Source organism: Rattus norvegicus, chromosome 2, assembly GCF_021556685.1.
Source record: "Rattus norvegicus strain SHRSP/BbbUtx chromosome 2, alternate assembly SHRSP_T2T, whole genome shotgun sequence".
NCBI classification, from domain to species: Eukaryota; Metazoa; Chordata; class Mammalia; order Rodentia; family Muridae; genus Rattus; species Rattus norvegicus.
The window spans coordinates 241,177,043-241,198,673 of record NC_141535.1 but is presented as its reverse complement, the minus strand read 5'-3'; the positions used below and the strand labels follow the sequence as shown (position 1 = coordinate 241,198,673).

Sequence of the window (21,631 nt, the reverse complement as noted above, 5' to 3'; positions counted from 1 at the left end):
GCTTCATCCAAAAGTTTCAGGGATGGTTCAATATACAAAAATTAGTAAACATAATCCAACATATAAATAAACCAGAAAAAAAACAAAACACAACTATATCATTAAATGCATAAAAGGCCTTTGTAAACCCCACATCCCTTCATGATAAAAGTCCTGGAGGGATTAGGAATATAAGGGCATATCTGGATATAATAAAGACAATTTACAATTTACAGCAATCCCATAGCTAACATCAAATAAAGTAGAGAGAAAATCAAAGCAATTACACTGAAATCAGGAATAAGACAAGTGTCTTCACTCCCTCCAAATCTACTCAATATAGTACTTGAAGTTTTAGCTACAGCATAATTGAAAGCATCAGTTGCAGATGCTATGAGAATATTAAAATTCTACCAAGAAACTCGTACAGCTAATTAAACACTTTCTAAAAATTGCCTGAAAAAAAAAACCCAACCAATCAATGAACCAAACAAACAAACATTAAAATAAAAAAAGGAAAAAAAAAAGCAGTAGCTCTCCTGTATACAAATGACAAATGGACTAAAACCAAAATCAGGAAATAACAGCTCTCACAATAGTCGTAAATAATATAAAATATGGTGAGTGACCTCTATCCAAGCAAGTAAAAGACTTGTACAAAAAACCTTCAAATCTTTGAAGAAAGAAATTAAAGAAGCTATTAGAAGATGGAACGATCTCCCATGAGTGTGGATCAGAAGGATTAATAGTGTAAAAATGTCTGTCTTACAAAAAGCAATCTATAGATTCAATGCAATCTACATCCCAATTCCAACACATGTTTCACAGACCTTGAAATGACACCTCTTAACTTTATATAGACAAACAAAAACCTCGGACACCTTAAACAATTCTAACCTATGAAGGAATTGCTGAAGATCCCACGATTTCCGACTTCGTGTTGTACTACAGAGCGATAGCCATAAAAAGTGCATGGTATTGGAGAAACAACAGGTACACTGATCGACGGAATCAGATTAAAGATCCAGACATAAATCCACACACAGGTGGCCACCTGAGTTTTGATAAAGAAGCCAGAAATATGCACTGGGGATATCATGTTCAACAAACGGAGCTGCTTGAACGGGGGTCTGCATGTAGAACAATGCAAATAGATCCATATTTGTCACCCCGCAAAAGTCCAGGTGTATTGAAGACCTCAACATAAAACCAGACACAGTGAACCTGATAGAAAAGAATGTGGAGAAGAGCCTTTGATACAAGGGCGCAGGAGAATACTTTCTGAACAGAACACCAGTAATTCAATCCCTGAGATCAACAATTAATAAACAAGACCTCATGAAACAGAAAACCTCATGGGAAAGCAAAGGACACTGTCAGTAGGACAACCTGGGAGCCTACAGAATACAAAAAGATTTTTACCGACTCTACTTCCAATAGAGGACTAATATCCGAACTGTATAAATAAACCAAAAAAGTTAAATATTTAAAAGCATATAATACAATTGAAAGTAAACAGACCTACATGGAGAATTCTCAATAGAGGGGTCTCAAGTCACTGAGAAATACTTAAAGAAACGCTCAACACCCTTATCCATCAAGGGAATGCAGATAAAACTGCTTTGAGATTCCATCTCACACCTGACAGAATGTTTGTAATCAATAATACAAGTGACAGCTCATGCTGGAAAAGATGCGGGAAAATGGAATACTTCTCTATCACTAGTTGGAATGCAAACTTGTACATTCACCATGGAAATCAATATGGCAGTTCCTCAAAAAATGTGGAATTCATCTACGGCAGGAATAAGGTATAGTACTCTTAGGCATACTCTGAAATGATGCTCCATTCGTCTACAAGGATACTCGTTCAAATATCTTCATTCTGCTTTTATTCATAATAGCCAGAAGCTGGAAACAACCTGCATGTCTTTCAACAGAATGATGGATAAAGAAAACTGTGGTGCATTATACGACATTGTATTACTCAGCTGTTTTAGAAAGAAGACTTCCTCTTCTTTGAATGAAGGAAGCTGCTTATGCTCAGTGTTCTGAACCGTGAACATCTGAATTAGTAGCCTAATATTTCCTGAAAAAAATGTAAGCCTTAAAATAACTACCAGTCTGGTACAGGAGGACTGGACAGGAAACTAACATGAGATGACTCCGCCAGTCTTGTACTCCACAGGCCTCAGGACATAAAAGTATGCGTGGCATGACTATGACTGGTGCTATAATGCCTGAGACCCGTCCTGAAATCACCTCAGATACTTTGAGACCCTGTTGACACTATGAGGAGCAAGAGTGCAGACTAGTAGACCAAGGCCTTCTGATTCCACTTAGCAAGGTGCTATATGAGCCCATGAAGACTGAAGCAGATAGCGCGGAGCCTACAGGGGTTGGCAACCAGTCGTGTGCACACATGCTCTAGCTGGTATCTCAGTATTCTTGTGGGAGTCCTGACGGTGCAAATAAGTGGAGCTTCGACTCTTGTGCCTCCTCTTGGGAATTTTTTTCCTATTGGGCTACAGTGCCCAACTTCAATATGATAGTTTTTCCTTCAAATTATTGTATTTTGCTTAGTCATGTTTGATTGGTATCTCTTAGAAGCCTATTCTTTTTACCAAGAGTCAGAAAGGGTGTGGATCAGGAGAGTAGGGGATGTGGAGAGGATCTAGGAGACGTATAGGAAGGGGAAACTACAATCAGGATATATCGTATGGTAAAAGAATCAATACAGGGGCTTTTGCCTAGTCTTACTGAATCTTGTTTTGGCTGTGGTCTGTTGGAGGCCTGCTGCTTCCTGAAAAGCAAAGAGCAGAGGGGGGGTTGGGCGAAGTGGATCCTGGGGGAGGCTGGAGATAGGAGGAGCTAGGAAGAGTCAGGATGTATTATATAAAAGAAGATTCTGTTTTCAATTTTAAAAAATCCATCTTCAATGAAAATGAAATTTATGCAAAAATAAAGGAAATATTTTCAGACGTAGAAGTCAGAAAACACAATACATGTATGGCTAGTTTGATAAAAGCCGTATACATTTGGCAAAATTACTGTACATGGAATTGGGATTATATTCTATGTGCTAAAAATATCCTTTGCCAAAGGAGAAAAAATTAATATTCACAACACAGGTTAATTATTTGAAGGTCAATGGTAGATGTGATTTCATAATTGAAATGGAAAGGAGGTGTTCAACATAATGGCAGATTATTAAAAAATTGATTTAAGTAGTTAAAAATCCATTTATTTAAGAAGATAACAGACCACCAACACACACACACACACACACACACACACACACACACACACACACACACAGTGAAAGCCACGTCATGGCATGCCATAATCTCACTTGTCAAAGAAACACACAAAAAGAAAATATAATAATGCAAGTGTGGGGAACATACAATCAGCAAAGTAGAGGTAAGGAGAGACGATTTATCATTCAAATAATGAAATAGAAAAGAACCAAGTAGAATTTTTAAATATCAAAAGAATATATTATATTTTACATTATGAAAATATCTATTAAAATGAAGTAGAAACAAATTTTGAAGTTTAGTTTTCTGCTTATGTATCTGTGCATGTATATGTGTATGTACACATGATGGGCCCACTGAGGCCAGAAGAGGGCATGAGGACCCTCAGAACTGGAGTCACAAGCATTTGGAGCCACTGGATAACTGCACTGGAATCTGAATTCTGGTTCTATGACATAGCAGTAAGCACTCATAACCAATAAGGGTTTTTGAGAGTACGTTATGTTTTAAGTTTAAATTGCTATGCTTGAGAGATCCATAAAATAAAAAATGCCTCTAACCTGTAAGTGCCATTTGCCCAGGGACAGAGAAGGTCCTGGAATGCTAGAGTCTACTCTTACATAAAATAATAAATTATGTGTTTTGCTGTCTTATAGACACAGTTGGCTGTCCCAACGGCACAGAATGTACATCATCATATGTAGGCTGAAGATAGTAGGCTTGAATTCCCTCAGGATGTATGCTTGCTTCCAACTGGATGGAAACAGGAAGGACGTATGCTTGTGGGTTTAGCCTTTATAAGCCCCTGTCTAATGTAATTTGGTTCTATCATCTGGTAATCCTGGGAACAAAGCTGGCTTATGTCCTTCATTCTGGCCAGTATTTAACCAATTCCACTTAAAATTTGCTCAAAAACTGTGGTACTGGTCTTATCTGTGCCCAGTAATGTCCAGCCAGTGATGTCCAGCTCTGCAAAATAGTGTGTATGTGTGTGTGTGTGTGTGTATGTGTGTGTGTACACACACATGTGTCTGTGAGTCTGTGTGTATGCATGCGTGTGTGTGAACAACAAAATCTAAATGGATCCTTGAGTAGAAGACACCATGCAAACAAAGAAGAACAGATAGGAGGGATTGTATAAATATTATATCCACGTAAGGAATAGAACTCATGTGAAAGAAAATTGGAAAATGAAACTATTTTGAGTAGATTAAATACAGAGCTGCGAATAACTATGTGCTAGTTCTTAAAAAGCTGAAGCTAAAGGTGGAGAAGCAGATTTAAAGCTTACTCTTGGGAAAATTAAGTTTAAACAACCCTCTTGTAAAAGTACTGAGGAGACAGTTTGGTCTGACTGTAGAAAACTACAGATCCTAGTAGATTTATTACCTAATTTCTACAAAATAAAATCCAAAAATTATATAAATTATTTAAATTTTTTTCCAGAAAATGGAATGTGAATAATTCATTATCACAAAGTTATGGTGTCCGAGAATAAAAGAACCACTTACCATTCAAATATTGTGATACCATTACATAGATAAATATTGGGAAAAAAATTGACAAGTTTTTTGACGTGGAAGTTTCTGGCTGTGTCGTGTGACGCAGACTCATCTGGCGTTTTGCTGTGGCTAGACCTGCGGGAGGACATGTGATGTGTGCGGAGAGTGTAAGTAGGACTCGATGGACAGCCACTGGGTACTTGCATAGCTAGCTGTGCAGTTCCTCATTGGTCTCGAGTCTTTGCTGATCTTCACTTCGTTGAGAGAGCCATGGCAGAGAACCCTGGCATTCTGGCTGGTTATGGTCACTCCTGCTGACTCATGCCAAATTGGTGGAGTCCTGGCAGTTTCTGCTGGATGGTGCAGTCTTTGCTGATGTGCTTTGGGTGACACTTTTGAATTGGACTGCTGGTATCCTAACAGATGGAGATTGGAGTGGCCCCAAAGAACTACTTCTAAGGAGATATACATCCCCTTGTCCCACTTATCATCTTTTCTCCTCTGCTTTTATACTGTGGGCTAGAAGGGGAGGTGAAGCATATGCGAGCCCTTATTAAAGCAGGTTTTGAAAAGTCTGAGCCTACATATTTTAATATAGATTAAAGTGGATATGGTATGCCTGCCTGTAATCTCAGCATTCCAGAAAGAGGGACATGGAGATAACAACTTCAAGACTAGCCTGAAATGGTGAAAAATATCTGTTATCAAAAAGCAAATGAACAAAAATCTAATACATATTATTGGAATTTTTCCACTCGCAGTATGCAAAGATAGTAACATTCAAAGTCTTTGAAAATCCTACAATCACATCATGTGTTTAGTAAAAGACTAGTGTTTCTTTTCCAACTTAGATTAAGACGACTATTTCTAGTATAAAAAATACAGTTCATCACCATTTGCCCCTTACATGTATGTAAGAAAACAGGACAAACATTCATATATAGATGATAAAACAAATGAGAAAGGCTTTATATAAAAAATGTAGACTAGTCTACACAAAAGAATTTTTAATATACCCTTTACCAGTGGAAACACATCCAGCCAATAAGCTTAGCAAAGCCATAGGACTCACGATTATTAGAAAAAGTTATATTGTATATAAAATATTTTAATGCCATTTTCATTTGTATCAAACTTGCAAAGTCCTTAGGCACAATGCTCACAATCTAAATACAAGACATGGAGACTAAATCCTTCAGTGCACCACTGAGGTGAATTATAAAAACTTAAGCAAACAGAAAGCATAATGTTTAGTTGAGTCAAAGATAAGATTATTAAAATGCCAATATTCTCAAATTGTCAGAAGTGTGTCATCAATAAAAATCACGACAGATTTGGGGCTTGCTTCATTTTCTCTGCTGAATCGGATATTGTGCTTCAAGAAGATTTTACTGAAATTCAGATGGGGTCGGACAGCTCAAACTACAGTGTAAAGAGGGATATGTTGGGGAGACAACTGTCATCTGATTTTAAGAGTAAATGTAAGGCAAAACTGAGCACAGTTGTGACTTAGAAGTAAATCACGGCTGTGTATGGATTTTCCAGAAGCAGACCTGCAGGTAAATAAGAAACTGACTTTGGACACAAACCCAAAGGCAATTCACTGGAGAAAAGATGGCTGCCTCTTTTAACATATTCCAGTAAGAGCAAACTTTACATGCTTCATAGAAGGAAGAGAAGAAATGCTACATGTATCTCAAAATGGTCAATGACATAAGTGATACTTTTTTTCTTTTTAAAATCAGGATCACCATTCGTAGTCATTACTGGCACAAAATTTGGTTTGTAGGTCAGGATGACCTTGAACTCACAGACACTTGCTTATCAAATGCTGGGATTAAAGGCATGTGCCACCACACCCAGTACCAAAAGTCCTTAGCTGTTTTCAAAAGTACATTTCAGAAAAGTACATAGCATTAGATTGATAAAACGTGTAGAAGCATCACCACTTCTGCCTTTGCTGTAAGAGAAAGAAAAAACACCTTGCAGACTTATGAAAAAATGAGGAAGTTACACAATCAGTTAAACTCAGTTTCAGAATAGATAAATAGGAAATTCTCAGTGTCCAACAAATAAACTATAAAAGTAGAAGAAGTTTTAAAGTCCCCTTTTACTGAGGATGAGAAAGCTTATGAGAAGGTGCTCATTATTACTAACCATCAGCAAATGCAAAAAACACCAGAATGAGAAGACTCAGTGGACTCAACATAATAGCTAATGTCAAGTCTGACCACACCAAAGGTTGGCAAGGATATAAATCAACTGTAATTCTCACAGACAAAAATATAACAGGGCACCTGCTTGGAAAGTGGTTTGGTAATTACCTAACATGATACGCTTCCACAAATCAAGTGATCTAGACATTATACATATATGTGGTTATCCACAAAAAGACATACACAGAAAAGTTAATGTTTAAAGTCTTTAATGATATTTAAAAAGTGAAAACAATATAACTTATCCTAAAAGTGATGTGTTGGTACAATATACCATTTATATTAAAGAATACAGAGTAACAAAAGCAAATGATCAAATGCGATTTGGTCTGACCTAAATGAGTCTCAAAATAATGGTACTGAGTAAAAAAAATGCTGTGAAAATGCTTATTATTCTGTTCATAAATTTACCGAAAATGAATATAAATCCATTAGCTTTAAACAGATTCTTGGATGTCTTGGATAAAATGGAACTGGGAATGGATGAGAACAGAGAAGCTCAAACGACTGAGGCGTTTAGATCTTGAGTGTGTTCATGAACACATGGATTTATGTAAAAGTTTCCAATTTTGTGTATTTGATTTTATTCAAAATCAAGCCTATGTCAACAAGCTATTCCAATGAAAGTGTGATTATAAAGCCATCCTTGATATGTACACAGTTTCTGTTCTTTAAACAAATTCCATTTCTTCTATTTATCCCATAAACGAAAGATCCAGCCAAAGTTTTAGTTCAAATAAATGTTTCTATGTTTTTCTTAGAAATGATTCATTTTCTTTTTGTTCTTGTTCACATTTACTAGAGATCAAATACAGGGCTTTGTGTGTGTGTGTGTGTGTGTGTGTGTGTGTGTGTGTGTGTGTGTGTATCTGTGTATGTTTTGTGTGTGTGTGTGTGTATCTGTGTATGTTTTGTGTGTGTGTGTGTGTGTGTGTGTGTGTGTATGTGTGTGTGTGCTTGCGTATGTGCAAGATAAGAGATCTACCATGGACTTCTGTCTCATACTTTTCATGGAACCAAACCACTGCACATTAATTTTTATGTTCTTAAACACATGTTTGGCTTATTATTTTTAACTATCAATATTACGCATGATCCTGTTTGAAAAGATCACCACTGCCCAATGTCAATGCACACGCTTAGGTTTACTTTCTGTATTGATTTTCCTTTACCTTCCTTAGGGTATTAACCAGCGTTCTTACTCCCCCTCACAGCTGTGTGGCAGAACTCCTTGAAAGGAGAATCCAGATCCACTTTCATCAAGTCTTCCCAGAATACCTCCATGAGAGACTGTAGGTGTACTTATTATGTATCCTTATCATGAACCCAGTGCTACCAAGTAATCTGTCCCTATTTCTTAAATCAGTGTATAAGTTTTACATTGAGGAAATTGTACCAGCTATTCTCAGATATGCAAAATTATTTTATGATACAAAGTAATATGTTGTAGCAATGCTGTCTTAAAACATAGTACCCTATGTTACTGAAACCTTGCAAATCCAGGCTGACTGAAGCAGCATCAGTATAATCCTCATGTCTCCAAAAACGCACAATTAGAAAGCCATAGAAAAATTAAATATTTCAAGACACACCAAACCATGATAGATTATGCATACCACTTCGTGATGTCATTTAGTCCCTTTTATTTCTGTAGCGTTTTTCTGCTATAAGAAGTGATAATTTTAAAAATAAAATCCTTCCCATAAATCTTCAAATGATCATTATAAAAATCTTCATTCATTTCTTTGTAAAATCAGATTGTAATAATATAGATAGATAAATGAGAAAGAGAGAGAGAGAGAGAGAGAGAGAGAGAGAGAGAGAGAGAGGAGAGAATTTAACATTGTAGTACTCATTTCTGACTATTGTCTAAGCAGTATGAAAAAATAAGAGATATGCCAATCTGATAGTTTTTATGTAATGGCCACGGCAGCCTCCCTCCATCTTGGGGTCCTCAGGTCTTCTTTGGGTTCCTGTCTTAGTGTGTACTCTCAGAAGCAATGGGATGAAAATGACAGTTGGGGTGGTCAATGACTAGGATCATTATGGCTTTGGGTTTTCTTACCCTCTGGTGAGAGCTAACAAACACTCATGTCTTGCAGGCACCAGAGTGTATTTCATGAGGATGTCCTAACCCTGCTTATCTTGCATCAGACTGTCTTTTTAGGGATGACCTGGCACCACTGGGTCTTCTCATAGGAATGTGTTTCACAGGGATGCTCTTGTGCTGCTGGCTCTTGGCTATAGGAATGTCATTTGACTCAGGCTTACAATGGAGAACTTAATCATAAAAGAAATGATGGAAATTGATATGGCTTCATTACCTTGTAGAATGTTCTATTCATTTTATACATAAATATTCCACTTGAAAGTTCAGATCTAGAATTTCAATGCAAAGATCAACACAATAGTCAGAAAGATAAAAGTATGTGAACAGCGTTGAACAGACAATGTCAAAAAGTAGAAATGTTTGAAAAGGTGGCTTGGCTGTTATCAGAAAACTCAGTGTTAACACCTCATTGTGAAAGCAGATTAGTGAAGTAATGAAATGAAATGTTGACTTTATCTTCCCAGACAGAATGATCTGAAATATTTAAACATACCAAATTAAGATTTAAATAGAAGGGTAAAGCAATTCAGAGAGCACAGTACAACTCAACATTTGGACAAAAACAGAGTATGGTGCATAGAATGATGAGGATGAAGGGGGTGCTACACATCAGAAAATATCAAGAAAAGCTGAAAGGTCAGGAACATAGCACAGAAGTATGGAGACTGTGTCAGCAGCAGCTGGGAGACTAGTTCTCATGAGAGTGTCCTTTTCATGTCCCCTAAACCACCGTCAGAGAGAGAGGAAAGAGTAAGGTATGAACAGTATGAACAGGCATTTTAGCCCATGAGAAAAGGCACTCAACAAAGAGTTGAGCTATTCTAAATTAGAATATCTGATTTAAACACAAACAGTGAATTTAGAACACTGAATGATAAGTAAGAGAAACGTGCCATACTAATTCTCTTCTTCAAAATTAAATTGGTGTTGCTGAATCAATGAAGTAAAACAGAACGAAGCATAACCTCTTTGTTATCAGCTTCCTTCTAACATGTAGATTTCCTCGTTACATCCCTGGCCTCTAAATTCCGCACTAATGTTTTATGAAGTATTGGCTGCAACACCTATTTTCTATGCACATTTTTGATTATGTATAAAATTGGATGTTAATTCAGAACTATCGACTGTGAGCTGGGTTCCCCCCATGCCTCTGATTGTCCCCACCCTTCATGTCACTGACCTATTCACCCACTCTTCAGCCTCACTCTTGCTTGTATAACAGCTTGTCTAACTGTATAATCCATACTCACCATCCCGGTAACAATAAATGCGATTCTTTTAAATTAATGAGATATGCTAATTACTATATGATTACTCCCTTCTTCCTTTACACTGACAAAGGTAACAAAATATTTCCTAATTTTTTCAAAGACACAGAAATAGTAGGGCAAGCTACATTGTAGACCACACTTTGGGTTTCCCTTGACATTCTTATGTTGATAAGATTTCTTATTTATCATTTTTGATAAAGTAAATGATGTCTTCTGACTATCTTTAAATAGCTACAGGTTTGTTTGTGCCTTTGGAAATTTTAATTTTGAATGCAATGACTCATTTGAACATGTTTCCAAATCATTTCCAAACTTAAAAGTGTATTATTGTGGTAGTAATCAACTGACAGTTATATATCCTCCATAATATTGGAGACATCTTTTCCTCCCTAGTGACTTTTTTTATCCAGAAACAAAATGTGAAAAATTAAACAAGTTAAGAATTGACAAATATATTGTCCCTATTGATCCTACTCTAGAAGGGAACTGCATCCCAATAAAAGAATCTTTTTAGGCCTCAATATAACTTTTTCATGATTTTCATTTTTCCTGAGAGCTAAAAGTGTGGACAGATTGATGAATCTCAGAGTGTCTATAAGTTCAAGTCTGACACATCATACTTGATCAACAAAATACTCAGCAAGGATATTTTTAGTTCTCTCAGATTGTTGGCAGGTACCTGGCATTTTCAAAACCAATTTTTAATCTCAGGATGTGTCAGAGCCCCTGAAGCATCAATCACCACCTGTCCATCCCCTTATGGTTGTGTTCATATAAATTTGAACAATGTTTCCATCCTTCTCTTTATCCCATTCAACTCCCTGTCAGTTCTTTGAGTTTCTGAGTTAGGACTATTTTCTGGGTAAAGTCAGAAGCATGATCGCATTCTGCATGATCTAGACTGTTGGAGGGAGGAATGCCTTTTGCATCTAGTCCTCTGTAAAATGAACAATGGAGCTATGACTGTGATAATTTAATTCAGAGTGTAACACAATGTATTTTTTTACATAAGCATTTTGGAAATAACGTAAATGAAGACATAATAGAATGTCATGGCGTGATGGATGTCTTATAATGTAATTAAATTTGATTTTGAAAATTTGACAAAGTGAATACTTGCTCATAATTTAGGCAGAAGTATTAAACATTAAGTCAGACAATCTCAGATACATTTTTGGAGAAATATTTTTCTGCTCTTCACAGACCACTTATTAAGACAAATGATTCTGTCATATTATATTTATAACAATATATGATATTTCTGATGTAAAAGAAAATAAATCCAGCAGAAATTTTGCATTATCAGAAACAATGTTGCCACTTAGTTTTAGTATGAAAACATGAGTTAAAATATGTTTAACGCTATCTCATATTTTGATAAAGATTTTTCTATCGCAATCTCTTACACAGTTTGTTGTTCTTATAATCACAGTACCTTAGGATTTGTGGTCCATTTACCACTTTTGATGAATAAGCTATGATTATTTAGTATCCTAATATCAGAGAAGTGGGATATTTCAGAATTATCTCCAGAAGATAAAGTCATGGAAGCATTGCGGTGAACATATTTTTAAAAGTTTAACCCACAGCATTTATTAGAAGAGCAGAAACTAGACATGGTGATTCATTCTTTTAAAGCAAACACTGAGGGAGGTAGAAACAGATGAGTTTCTAGAGTTCAAGGCCAGTGTTGGTAAGTTCTATGCCTGCCGGAGCTACTTTAGTGACATGAATACTCCACAGTGTTTCCCAACCCCCTCCAAAGGAAGGTTCGTTTCCGTTAAGAACTCAAGTTAATTAAAAAAAAAAAAAAGAACATTTTCTTGCATCTGCTATTCTTTCCCTTCTCTAAATTTGGTAGCATGTGAAGTAAGTCCACCATGGTTGCAGTAAGAAAGTTGGCATGCAATAGTTAGTCATTTTATTTTGAGAACAGGTTAAATAGTCTTGTATTATTACATAATCTAGCAGACTCTAAGTAACATTTTTTCCAAAAGGATTTAAATGTATCTGCCGTACTCATGCATCTGCGTCTTGACTGTGTGTCTTCAAGGATAGAGCATACCCACAAAGGATGATCATAATAACCCACTGGCTTTTGATAGGATGAAATGTGCCTGAAGTGCTAAAATCCTGTGGTTGTTGTTGCCTATTTGTCTTGAAATATATTTCATATATGCATGCTAATTTGTCTGTAAATGCAATGAATGAGTCATACGTGCTGGAATACAAACAATGAAAAATTAATAGCTTTTCTAACAAAGTGCTTCATTGTGATACTCACAGAAGTAAGTACACTTAATTCTAAGCATTAATGTAGGAAAAAATTCTTCTGAAGATGGTAATCGAAGATCAAAGCCAACTTAGTACATTGGTTGAAAGAGACGCCAGACGCAAGCACAGTGCTCAGAAAGGAAGCACTTCATATTTCTCATCAGCAAATGCGCACATGACCTGAGACTTCTGACTTGCTTAGACATCATGGCTGTATACCGTGCATCCGTATACAGTGAATATTCTCTGTCACAGATGTCTGTCCACTTCTACAGTCATTTTTGTCATGGTTGGTTTGAAGCTAAGCCGTGGGGGCTGGATGGCTTGGACTGTTTTAGTTTACACATTTTCAGTAGGTTTGTGGCTGTCATTGTGCCTTCTGGTGAATTAGCATTTGTTGAGGGTTTTTTTAAGTTAGATTTCTAACACCATCTCTTAGAGACAAAGGCAACTCCTTACTAATAGTTCGTTTTATTCTGTCATACGATAATTTAATTAAGAGAATGTATCTCCAAACGTAATTACAAATCAAGATGACTCACTGTGATTCTTTCTAATGCATGAGAAGATGACTCCTAAAGTCACACTCGTGATTTCAAATAGCATCAGGAGTTTAATGGAAACGGGGTTGCTTAGCAGTGAGTGTCTTGAAAATGTTTAGGAAGATTTCTCTTGAGCCCTTAATTGCTCAGATTTAAGCAGCCTTCAGCGTTGAGTGTGGCACTTAGACTGGGAAGTAGACCTTGAGAAACGGCTTCGCCCCAGGCTCAACAGTACCTGCAAAGTGGTACAGCAGCATGATGTGGGCTGAATACATATATTCTTGTCTTTATATATCCTCATATATTCTCATCTCTATATATTCTCATCTCTATATATCCTCATATATTCTCGTCTCTATATATCCTCATATATTCTCGCCTATATAGATTCTCATATATTCTCATCTCTATATAGTCTCATATATTCTCATCTCTATATATTCTCATAAATTCTTGTCTGTATATGTTCTCATAAATTCTTGTCTGTATATATTCTCATATATTTTCATCCCTATATATTCTCACATATTCTCATCTCTATAGATTTTCATATATTCCAATCTCTATATATTCTCACATATTCTCATCTCTATAGATTCTCATATATTCTCATCTCTATAGATTCTCATATATTCTCATCCTTGTATATTCTCATATATTCTTGTCTCTATAGATTCTCGTCTCTATAGATTCTCATATATTCTCATCTCTATATATTCTCATATATCCTCATCTCTATATATTCTCATATATTCTCGTCTCTATAGATTCTCATATATTCTCATCCTTATATATTCTCATATATTCTCATCTCTATAGATTCTCATATATTCTCATCTCTATAGATTCTCATGTATTCTCGTCTCTATAGATCTCATATATTCTCATCTCTATAGATTCTCATATATTCTCGTCTCTATAGATTCTCGTCTCTATAGATTCTCATGTATTCTCGTCTCTATAGATTCTCATATATTCTCGTCTCTATAGATTTTCATATATTCTCGTCTCTATAGATTCTCATGTATTCTCGTCTCTATAGATTCTCATATATTCTCGTCTCTATAGATTTTCATATATTCTCGTCGCTATAGATTCTCATATATTCTCGTCTCTATAGATTCTCATATATTCTCGTCTCTATAGATTATCATGTACTCTCATCTCTATAGATTCTCATATATTCTCATCTATATATTCTCATATATTCTCGTCTCTATAGATTCTTGTCTCTATAGATTCTCATGTATTCTCGTCTCTATAGATTCTCATATATTCTCGTCTCTATAGATTTTCATATATTCTCGTCTCTATAGATTCTCATATATTCTCGTCTCTATAGATTCTCATATATTCTCGTCTCTATAGATTATCATGTACTCTCATCTCTATAGATTCTCATATATTCTCATCTATATATTCTCATATATTCTCGTCTCTATAGATTCTCGTCTCTATAGATTCTCATGTATTCTCGTCTCTATAGATTCTCATATATTCTCGTCTCTATAGATTTTCATATATTCTCGTCTCTATAGATTCTCATGTATTCTCGTCTCTATAGATTCTCATATATTCTCGTCTCTATAGATTTTCATATATTCTCGTCGCTATAGATTCTCATATATTCTCGTCTCTATAGATTCTCATATATTCTCGTCTCTATAGATTATCATGTACTCTCATCTCTATAGATTCTCATATATTCTCATCTATATATTCTCATATATTCTCGTCTCTATAGATTCTCGTCTCTATAGATTCTCATGTATTCTCGTCTCTATAGATTCTCATATATTCTCGTCTCTATAGATTTTCATATATTCTCGTCTCTATAGATTCTCATGTATTCTCGTCTCTATAGATTCTCATATATTCTCGTCTCTATAGATTTTCATATATTCTCGTCTCTATAGATTCTCATATATTCTCGTCTCTATAGATTCTCATATATTCTCGTCTCTATAGATTTTCATATATTCTCGTCTCTATAGATTCTCATATATTCTCGTCTCTATAGATTCTCATATATTCTCGTCTCTGTAGATTCTCATCTCTATGTATTCTCATATTCTCATCTCTAGGATACTGTTCCTTCTGTGTGGAGACGCCTCTCTTGATGCTGCTTAGTCACAGAAGAAGAAAACCAAAGATTTCCTCACACCAAAGCCTTGGCATTAAATCTTAAATCTGTCTATAGACAAAACAGCAAACACAAATCTGCGTTTGGCATCTTTTATCATACACCACTCTTGGCTCCGACCATCACCATCCTGGTGTACTAAGAAGTCCACTGCAAATAAGTAACGCCATTGCATGTCTTCCCAGGTCTCCTAATGTTTCAGTATATCTCTTTCTTTGATTAAAAAAAGGATTTTCAAAATTTCAGGTAGTATGCTCATAGAATATAAATTAAAAAAAATATCAGTTTAGGGGAACAGGAGCCTCATGGGTTGAGGGTTCCAGTCAAGTGTACTCAAGACAATGCCTTGGATATATTTTCAAAAAGTGAAATTATCAAAGATTAGAAGCCAGAGTGGCTTAGAGAGTCAACAAGACTTCCAAGAAATGTTGCCCCTGAATTTATTTATTTAGAAAGATAAGCAGTTTCCAAGAAACAGAGTGTGGAACTTTTCAGGCAAGGGTGCTGTGACATGAGCAGTTGTGGAGCAATTCCCTTAGCAGAGTTGTTGAGTGCTTTCGGTCTTTGTAAACAGAAACAGGAGATGGTCTGAATCAATTCAGTCTCTGCCCCGACTCTCTGCCACTCAGGGATCCTGGCAAACCTTCGCATTGGTTATTTTCCTTCACGGCAGACCGCCCATCCTCAAGGTGAGCAGTAGTAAGAATGGACGCCCCTCAAAGCATCAGGGGATGATGAAGGAGAAGTACAGAGCATGGTCTCTTCACCCTCCATCTCTATTTTTGTGTTATCTTCATCTCTTCTATTCGGATTAACCATCGTTATGAACCTCATACACTCGGGAAGAGGAAACCTTAATTGAATCCTTTTCTCCATCAGCTTGGCCTGTGGGCGGCCATGTCTGTGGTGCATTTCCTTGACTGATGGATGTAGGAGGGGCCCACCACACTGTGGATGGTTCTATTCCTAGTTAGGTGGACCTGGGCTATACAAGAAAGGTAGTTAAATATGAGTCTGGGATGCAAGCGGTGGACAGATTCCCTCACGAGTCTTGCCTCCGATCCTGTTTAAGTTTCTCTACTGATATCTTTCAGTGATAGACTATAATGTGTAAGTTGAAGTAAAACCTTTATGCACAGTTTTAGTCTAGTATATAGCATTGGTCACAATAGAAAGAAAACTAGATGTCTTCCAGTAAGACATTTTCAAATTCTGTAAAACAAATTGTTAGCTTTGAAGTCTATTAGACTGATACCTTATACTTTCAGGGCCTTGAGCATGGCGTTATAGGATGGAATCAGGAAACCCCTAACATAAGCCTGCTTGAACTGCTCTATGCACCATACAAGAAACCAAGTGTTTTAAACAGGACAGCTTAATTCTCACAGTACCAGAAGCTAAAATTCGGATAAGCAGATTCCTGTGAGGGTCTCTTCCTGACTGGAAGAGCCATCTCCTTATGTATTCACATGGAGTTTTCCTTAGTATAAATTTGTAGAGAGAAAAGAAAAAGAAAACCTCTCCTTTTTATTCTTACAAAGCTACTGGTCATAAAAGGACCCCTGTCTTGTAAACCCACTTAAGTTTAATTACCTTAGGAAAATCCCCCAGCAACAACCTGCAAATGTGAGAAGGAAGACACGATCAAGTTCATATCCTTTACAGTGGTCGATGAGTGAAGAAAGGAGGCGAATGGAGCCCTGTCTCTTTCCCTTCATACAGGCCGATGGCTTATGACTAGGCAGTAGAGCCCTGTCAGCATTCTGGCTCTGGATTTGTACGCCTTGGAGCTGTCTCACACTACAATGGACGTCATCTATTTTTGATTTTGTCTGTTTTGGTGTATTGTTTTATATTTGTTATATTTTGTATTTTTTTTGAAATGGGGACTTTAGTTTATTATGCTGGTCTAGAACTCTCAGTTGCTGTGTATCTGATCTTCCGGCCTCTACCTCTTGAGGAATGGGATAACAGTCAGGCACCACTATGCGCAAAACCAAAGATAATTTTCAAACTACTTTTTTTATCTCATTCTTTCTCTCTTTGTGCATACCCGAGTGTACATTCCTGTGAATGAACATTGCATGAATGCATGTACGTGGTCAGAAGGAAATATTGTAGACACTCGTTCTCTTCCTCATTATTTAAGACAAGTTGTCTTTGTGCTATTCCCACTATATGTGCTATCCTAGTTGGCCCATCTTGTTCCAGAAATTCTGTCACTTCCTCCTATCTCACCAGAGGAGCACTGGAGTTAAGGACTATGTCTGCCTTTTCATGGACTTCACATTTCGTGGGAATCACTTTTGCCCTCTGTGTCATTTCCTCAAGCTGGAATGGTTTTTAATGAGTACTTAAATTCAGTAGCTAAATATCATGTTGGACAAGAGGTAGATTCTACCTACAAATGCTATGGCTACTATTAAATTTCCTCTTTCATAAAAACAAAATGTATGTGTATAAAGGGTAGTGTCTGAAACTTTTCTGCTAAGGTCAGGCATATCTCATGTTAAACTGTATTCTTACAAAGACAAATGCGTATCTCCTCCAGTGGAAAGACTGCACACACTCCTCTGTCTTGCCAGAGATGTAGTTCTTCAACAAGGCCAAGGACTACTCTGTGCTGCTGGCACCATGGCACCTGACCAGTATGGCGTCAGGTGAGCTGTCTAAGAGGCAGACTATGACCCTACGCCTCTACTGCACTTTGCCAACGATACCTGGGCTTGTTGAGCAAGTATTGGGTCGAGAAATAAGAAAAACGTTGACCACCATCCATGAGACCATTCAAGAAGTCACAGATTTAAGAACATTGCCTGCTACAGACATTGGTTGAGGATGTTTCTTTGAGAATATCTTCATATTCTACTCATGGTCCATTCCTACAAACATTCTTTACATGTCCTCAAAGTGTATGTGATCCTTCTGTCTGTCCAAAATGTCCTAATTTGTATACTTGGAGGGAATAAAAATAAAACCCCAAATGATTAACTAAGAAAAATAAGTATCTTACAGTCTGCAACCCCTTTGTTTATTAGGATTTTAACCCTAATAATTGATGGGAGACTCCTTAGGACTTATTACCTCTTAGTTTCCTCGTGTTCTGACTTCACCGAATCAACAAGCCCTCCATTTTGAATGGAACATCGTTGAATCAAAAGTCTGAATCTACAACCAAAATAAGATTGATGACTAGCTTCCCAACGGTTGAGTTCGGGACAAACATAAGCAATGGCTCCTCCAACACTGCTTATACCATGAGGCAGCCACTTCAGTTTTGATTGGGCAATCCATTCTCATGCTCATGTTCCTGGGCCCTGGCATTTGGGGCCACCTTACCTGAAGCTGGTAATAGAAACACTTTTACGATAGTTTTCTGTGCAATTATATTCTTTAGGAATACATGAAACAGCATGGAATGCTTTATTATGTACCCATTTCTGGGAAAATATGAACAAATTATCCTTCATTTCAGTGAGACTTGTAAGCCAGACAGCACTGTGTATCTTATTGTTAAAGGTTTTAGACTCTATCAGGCCATAGCAGAAGCCTAAAGTTTCTATTCTTTATAGAAAAACATCAATATAATAGAATCTGGAGTACTCCCTAAGATTCTCACAACATCATTGTTGACTGCAGCAAATCTTCCACATTTTCACAAGGCAAGGCATGTTTCAAGATGATTTTCCTGGCTAAACAGACAGGTAATGAGGTGGAATGGGAATCATTTGTCCTATTTATGGATCTCATTAGCTGGTTGAATTGATATGTGCAATTTACTTAGGACTACAGTGTTTTGTGGTTTTGTTTTACTTTGCTTGTTTTTTTGTTTGTTTTTTCATTTGTCTGTTTGTGTTTTGTATGCTACAGTGTGGTGGTTTGAAAATGGCGCCCATAGGGTCATAGGCTATGGCACTATTGGGAGGTATGGTCTTGCTAAAGTAGGGGTAGTCTTGTTGGAGGAAGTGTGTCATGGGATGAGCTTTGAGGTTTCAAATGCTCAAGCCAGGCCCATAGACACTCTCTCTTCCTGCTTTCTGCTGATCCAGATATAAAACTTTCAGTTACCTCTCTAGCACCATGTCTGTCACCCTCTCCCTGCCCCCAGAATGAAATGGACTAACCCTCTGTACTGGTAAGACAGACCCAACCAAATACTTTTATTTATAAGAATTTTTGTGGTTATGGTACCTCTTCACAATTGAAAGACTAACTAAGACAAATGAAGAGGTGTGACAATCTAGTAGTCTCTTGTAGGCAATGTTTATCTCAATAGTTCACGACCTTCACTCAAGGAAAGACTATGACTATTATTCTTTATTAACCATATCTATTTTCATTGTTCATTATGCAATTGAAAGAATAAGCATGAGTTTGGTATGAAGTGAGATTATCTATCCTAATCTCTACAAATCCAAATGTATAGGGTGCTTTACTCTTCAGGACACTGAGATAATTTTATAGATATAATTCATAAAATCTAGTAATCTTAGTTTATTCTATCCCATAGAACATAGCCTTATAAATTACTTCAAATTTCTCTGAAATAAATGTATGGCATGGCTCACTTGGGGCTATACTGAATAATATTTTTTCAAAGGTCTTTGCTTTTTCCATGATCACACATGTGAAAGGCCTCCTATCTAGAACTAATGAGCAATTCATTATATATTTCATCTGGGGATAATACTCTTTTGGGAACACTATCTGAAGTGTGTTATGGTAACTGCCTGTTCTCAATATAGCAGGGAAGTGGCACTTCTATTCTGTTGTGTCTGGATTCTGTTTCTGTAGGAACTGGGGAAACCAAGTCCAGATAGACTCTTACTATCAGCTTCACCTTATGAAAATACAGCAACCAACTAATGTCTGAGATGTAGAGAAATGTTGAAGCTCCAGGTTTTCCTAGAACTGAAGTTGGAGATTAGTGACGTACAGTACATTATATGTAACATCTCCTCCGCCATCAGGCATCCTCCCTTTTGAGTGTTTCCTGCAGACTCCAGCAACTAACTTCACCCACTCTATGTTTGCCTTTAATCCACTCGTCACACATGTTATTAGTGCTCACTTGCAATTTCAGTCAACTGAAATCCGGGAGACTACATTTATTTCAATATATCTAATGCATTCTCATCTGCTGCATGATGCTTCTTGGGTTAACATCATTAGCACCTCTCTTATTTATGACCTCCGACTATTCTTTGTATAGATTGGCAAGATCCTACAACTTCTTAAACAGAAAAACTATGTTCTCCCTTGTTGGTATCTGCCTCTTTCAATTTTGTAGGTTGCTGATATCCTAATCTTCAAATAGAACTACAGAACACTCAGATCGGTGAGGATGAGTCCATGCTAACTGAACTTTACCAAGAGACAGCCAGCAAAGCTTATACAGAAAGAAGACACATTCATTGCCAGTTTTAGTTGTTTTTTGGAGCACAAATTTATCAATTTAAACTGTTTCTTCTCTAGTACATTTATCCTCTGCCCAGTCCTCTATTCTTTCCCAACAAGGTCATGTTAGTCTAAATTTCTGTTAGAATCATAACTGTTAAATATTTTGAGGTTTGACTACTGCTACAGTCAAGCCTTGGGCTACATCCTATGTCTTCAAGGAACAAGAGTCTTGTATAAAATCTCCATCTGAACGTTGCAAATGGGATCAAGAAAATGGACATTTCAATTTTTCCATCTACCTTCTCAGATCTATGGAGGAACTCTATCATGTTGCAAACAATTTAATGCCTACTATTATCATAGCTGCTAAATGCCATAGACAGTTGACTCCAAGCTACACCATCAATACTTCCTTCCCTAGGCTCACTGCTGGCCATTTATTGGATCTGAGATGCCAATACTTGCTCATTATCACCTCTCAGTATACAAATCAGATTATACATGTGCTTCTAAAATATACAAATAGGAAAAAAAAACCCCACAATCTTGATTTTACGTTTCTTTCTTGAGGCTACATCTGGTGCCAATTATGCTTTTACTCAGAAAACAGATGGCACAGTCTAATGGAAGCAGTGTTAAAAAGCTTCATGTGGACAGTGTTTTGGCTTAAGCAAACCAACAAGGGACTGTGAAGCACCCAAGGGCTCTGAGGACATGGTAATTGAATATCATGCTTAAGTCTGAAGTGACAAGAAAAGTGAGCAATTACTAGATACTTTTCAGAGATCCATACCTGAAAAATTTATTCACTAGTAAATCTACTGAAGTCTCGAAGAACTAAACAAGGGTGACAAATGGTCTGGTCTCATGTGTCCATGGCTCTGTGGTTACCTCCCTCTATTGGAAAGTGAAAAGATAGTGGGAACATAGCCCA

General features: G+C 36.8%; 1 pseudogene; it reads left to right on the top strand.

Moving 5' to 3' along the window:
• The first annotated feature begins 1,979 nt into the window (after nt 1-1,979).
• LOC120101360 (small nucleolar RNA SNORA17) lies at nt 1,980-2,066 on the top strand (annotated as a pseudogene).
• Nucleotides 2,067-21,631: the final 19,565 nt, after the last annotated feature.